The sequence below is a fragment of the Triticum urartu genome, chromosome 2A, assembly GCF_056163025.1.
Source record: "Triticum urartu cultivar PI428250 chromosome 2A, HENAU_Tu73, whole genome shotgun sequence".
Lineage (NCBI taxonomy): Eukaryota > Viridiplantae > Streptophyta > Magnoliopsida > Poales > Poaceae > Triticum > Triticum urartu.
Window position 1 is genome coordinate 28,126,530 of NC_141874.1, and position 5,864 is coordinate 28,132,393.

Sequence of the window (5,864 nt, forward strand, 5' to 3'; positions counted from 1 at the left end):
AAAGTAAAGTAATTACATGGCATTGTTCAATGACACGCAGGTCATATAATAAATAAAGACAACTCCTATGGCTCCTGCCAGTTGTCATACTCATCGACATGCAAGTCGTGATTCCTATTACAAGAACATGATCGTCTCATACATCACATATATCATTCATCACATCCTTTGGCCATATCACATCACATAGCATACCCTGCAAAAACAAGTTAGACGTCCTCTAATTGTCGTTTGCATGTTTTACGTGGCTGCTATGGGTTTCTAGCAAGAACGTTTCTTACCTACGCAAAAACCACAATGTGATATGCCAATTGCTATTTACCCTTCATAAGGACCCTTTTCATAGAATCCGATCCGACTAAAGTGGGAGAGACAGACACCCGCTAGCCACCTTATGCAACTAGTGCATGTCAATCGGTGGAACCAGTCTCACGTAACAGTATGTGTAAGGTCGGTCCGGGCCGCTTCATCCCACAATGCCACCGAATCAAGATTGGACTAGTAACGGTAAGCATATTGAACAATATCGACGCCCACAACTACTTTGTGTTCTACTCGTGCATAGAAACTACGCATAGACCTAGCTCATGATGCCACTGTTGGGGAACGTAGCATAAATTCAAAATTTTCCTACGTGTCACCAAGATCTATCTATGGAGTCATCTAGCAACAAGGGAGGAGTGGATCTACATACCCTTGTAGATCGCGTGTGGAAGCGTTCAAGAGAACGGGGTTGATGGAGTCGTACTCGTCGTGATCCAAATCACCGATGATCCTAGCGCCGAACGGACGGCACCTCCGCGTTCAACACACGTACGGAGCAGCGACGTCTCCTCCTTCTTGATCCAGCAAGGGGGAGGAGAGGTTGATGGAGATCCAGCAGCACGACGGCGTGGTGGTGGAAGTAGCGGGATTCCAACAGGGCTTCGCCAAGCGCTGCGGGAGGAGGGAGATGTGTCATGGGAGGGAGAGGGAGGCGCCAGGGCTTAGGTTTGGTTGCCTCCCTTCCCCCCACTATATATAGGGCCAAGGGAGAGGGGGGGCGCAGCCTTGGCCCTTCCTCCAAGGAAGGGTGCGGCCAAGGGAGGAGTACATCCCCCCCAAGGCACCTAGGAGGTGCCTTCCCCCTTTAGGACTCTTCCTTTCTTGCTCTCTTGGCGCATGGGCCTCTTGGAGCTGGTGCCCTTGGCCCATGTAGGCCAAGGCGCACACCCCTACAGCCCATGTGGCCCCCCGAGGCAGGTGGCCCCACCCGGTGGACCCCCGGGACCCTTCCGGTGGTCCCGGTACAATACCGGTGACCCCGAAACTTGTCCCGATGGCCGAAATAGCACTTCCTATATATAATTCTTTACCTCCAGACCATTCCGGAACTCCTCGTGACGTCCGGGATCCCATCCGGGACTCCGAAAAACTTTCGGGTTACCGCATACTAATATCTCTATAACCCTAGCGTCACCGAACCTTAAGTGTGTAGACCCTACGTGTTCGGGAGACATGCAGACATGACCGAGATGACTCTCCGGTCAATAACCAACAGTGGGATCTGGATACCCATGTTGGCTCCCACATGTTCCACGATGATCTCATCGGATGAACCACGATGTCAAGGACTTAATCAATCCCGTATACAATTCCCTTTGTCTATCGGTACGATACTTGCCCGAGATTCGATCGTCGGTATCCCGATACCTTGTTCAATCTCGTTACCGGCAAGTCTCTTTACTCGTTTCGTAACACATCATCCCGTGATCAACTCCTTGATCACATTGTGCACACCATGATGATGTCCTACCGAGTGGGCCCAGAGATACCTCTCCGTTTACACGGAGTGACAAATCCCAGTCTCGATTCGTGCCAACCCAACAGACACTTTCGGAGATACCTGTAGTGTACCTTTATAGACACCCAGTTATGTTGTGACGTTTGGCACACCCAAAGCACTCCTACGGTATCCGGGAGTTGCACAATCTCATGGTCTAAGGAAATGATACTTGACATTAGAAAAGCTTTAGCATACGAACTACATGATCTTGTGCTAGGCTTAGGATTGGGTCTTGTCCATCACATCATTCTCCTAATGATGTGATCCCGTTATCAATGACATCCAATGTCCATGGTCAGGAAACCGTAACCATCTATTGATCAACGAGCTAGTCAACTAGAGGCTTACTAGGGACATGGTGTTGTCTATGTATCCACACCTGTATCTGAGTTTCCTATCAATACAATTATAGCATGGATAATAAATGATTATCATGAACAAGGAAATATAATAATAATCAATTTATTATTGCCTCTAGGGCATATTTCCAACAGTAATACCAGGTGTTGAGGCAAAATGGTCGGGGACCATCACCCTAGAGGTAGTTTTCAGCTCTCCCGAAAACGTCTGGAGCGAAGACTTGATCTTCGACATCGTTCCTTTCCGGAGTGGTTATCATGCACTACTAGGACGAACCGCATGCGCTCGATTCAACACAGTCCCGCATTATGCATATCTGAAGCTCAAGATGCCAGGACCAAAGGCTGTTATTACGGTCAATGGTAACACCGAACGCTCCTTGCGCACCGAGGCACAGATAGCGGCTTTCACAGCCAAGGCCCAAGCAGCCGAGATGGCATCTAAGACCCTCGCCGACTTAAAGGTACAAGGCTCATCAAAGTGTACCCGAGGAGTTCCCTTTGTCTCCCGGCGGCCAAATCACACCCACAAAATAGGAGTGTGTGCTCTACGACTCCCTCTGTGTAGCGATCCGACCTCAAATTGTCAAATCTCTGTGTATAAGTGTCATCCCTGGATCGGTAATGCTGACACACACAGTACTTGAAGGATTTACAACAGAGTTCAATCACACACTTATTAAATCGAATGTCTTAAAGAGTGTACTTATTACAATAATATAGCTGAAGGCCATCAAAGTAAGATAACAACGGAAACTTCGAAGGTAACGTGTCCATCAACTCCAACGGCATAGCTGAGTGCACGACAACGACCTAGCGCACCTTACTCTTCGTCTGAAAACTCTGCAACATAGTACGTTGCAGCCTGTGTAGGTCAGCACATGGAATATGCTGGCAAGATAAGACTATAGAGCATATGAACAAGTAACAGCTATATCTATATGCATATATGGCTGGTGGAGGCTCTATGGTTATCATTTGCAGAAAGCTAGTTTTTTCCTACAACAAAGGGGTATATTTTATTTAACTACAAAGTTTGTTGAAAACATTGAGAATGATAACCCCATCTCAATCCCAAAATTAATAATCATTAACCCAACAAGTTAATTAAGTAAAGTGATGGGATCAACATAGTAATTCAAGCACCAGATACTCAAAATATCCATAACCGGGGACACGGCTAACCATGATTAGTTTATACACTCTGCAGAGGTTTGCCCACTTTTCCCCACAAGACTCGATCTCCTCTGTTGAATTTCTCGCACTGCATAATGTTTGAGAAATGGATGACCAAGACACAGTCTTTCTGAAGAGGTCCCCTTAACCGATAGATAGGTCGGTACACCTACAATCCCCTACATCTGCTAGCCCATCATGGAAAGGATTCCCACAACTTACTCAACTATGCCAGAGCCCATAATGGCTTGTGGCTGCACATGGAAGTTTCCAGCATGAATAACATAATGATCCCTTTGAGCCTGGGTGGCGAACCATAGGAAAAATCACACGGATACCCCGGGATTCTCCTTTGGACAACACTGGATTTCCCCAGGTGCCCACAAACCAATCCACCCATATGTGTGTTAAAGTAGCCACCTTAAGAAAACCCTTAGTTCATAATAATACTCACAACTGTCATGAATCACTCAAACCAAACCACATCTACGAGCATAGCATAACAAAGTATAATAAGCGTAATGTAGTAACTCCTAGGGTTTGAATAAAAGGGCAATAGGTACTACCTCAACAACTACTTCCCAATACCAACATGTTAAATAGATTCTACTTATGCAATGTTTGAGGATTGAGACAAATGCATAAAAACTGGGTAATAAGGGATATGATGAAAGTGTTACTTGCCTTGCTGACGATCTGAAAACCCTAGTGATTCGTAGTAGCACGCTTCTCACTCCAGAAAATCTATCATGAACAAACAATAGCATACATAAGCACTCGAGTATAGGATGCAAGGGGTAAAACTCAAATGAAAAGATCCAAACTAAAGGTTCAACTGAAGAGCTTCGATTTGCAAAAAGAATCCACCCAATCGTAGCTACAAAACTCAAAAGAAGTTCGAATTCAAATCTGCTTGAAACCAAATTTTAATTTGTCAAAACCATGTTCAAGTGGGTCATTTGGAAAGAGGGGAACAAGAGGAAGATTTTGGCGTTGGTTTCACTGGATTTGGACAAGCAAGCAAAAAGGTTGCTAGTGTTTTAAGATCAGGGACTGATCTGTGAGAAAAGTATTCGCGGATAGGTCCCTGGCTAAAAATAAAATAAAAAGAAGAACCTATGGAACGAACGTTCGCTACCAAAACCAAACGAACGAACGTTGTTCACTACTACGGATTAACAGACGAATGTCCGCAAATTAGATTCGAACGAAAAAACCGAGAAAACCCTAACCCTAAAAAATAAACCGATCTAAACCGAAGAACCGAAAAAACCGAAATGAACTGGCGAACCGGGGAGGTATTATACCGGTTCACGACATCGGCGGGGTCAACAGCGGCGGCGGGACTCCGACGGCGGCGCACAAGCGGGCGGCGGCGGCGGCGCACAACAGCGGCAGCAGCGGCGGCGGCTGCGGCTAGCGGGCGGCGGCGGCTGCGGGACGAGGTGTGGAGGAGGCGCCAGGGTCGGCGGACTTTAAAGGGCTGGGGGCAGGGCTGCCTTGGGCGAGGGGGTGGCCCGTCGGGAGTCCGAGCCGGACTCCCCTCGGCGTCCCTGCGGCGGCAGGTCTCTTCCCGCTCGGGAGGAAGGCGGCGGGGTGGCGCAGGCTGCGGCCTGGCTCGGCTGGACCTTCGGCCCTATCGGACGGCGAACTCTTTTTTTTAAATAAAATTTTTCCCGAAGAAAAATCCTAATAAAATGTAAAAAAATCTAAAAATACCAGAAACAATTTTCACCGCCTAAACCTATTATTTAGAGCAAAGTGAACATTTTTCTGGCCTAAAAATGCAATTTTCAAAAATGCATATTTTTCTAATGCAAATAAAATAGCAAATAAAATGTAAATTTGATTTTAAAATTTCTTCTCCAATATTCCTCTCTTTTGAAGAAATCATATTTTATTTTTAATATTGGAAATAATTGGAGAAAAAATATTAAAATCAAATTGATCCTCTTTTCAAATTTGAGAAAATTCAACTATGAAAATATGCGAAACCTCCAACTCTCTCCTTGGGTCCTTGAGTTGCTTAAGATTACTAGGATCACAACCAAAATGCAAATAAAATATGATATGCATATGATGATTTATGTATAACATCCAAATTGAAAATTGGGATGTTACAAACCTACCCCCCTTAAGATGAATCTCACCCTCGAGATTCGGATTGGCTAGAAAATAGGTGTGGGTGGTCTTTCCGTAGGTCTTCTTCTCTTTCCCACGTGGCTTCATCCTCGGTATGGTGGCTCCATTGAACTTTGCAAAACTTGATAACCTTATTGCATGTAACTCGACTGGCAAACTCGAGAATCTTAACGGGTTTCTCCTTGTAGGTCAGATCACTCTCCAACTGGATTGCTTCCAGGGGCACTGTATCTCTTAGAGGAATATCAGCCATTTCAGCATGGCACTTCTTCAACTGGGAAACGTGAAACACATCGTGAACTCCTGATAATCCTTCGGGTAACTCCAACTTGTAGGCAACTTCTCCCATATGTTCCAGAACT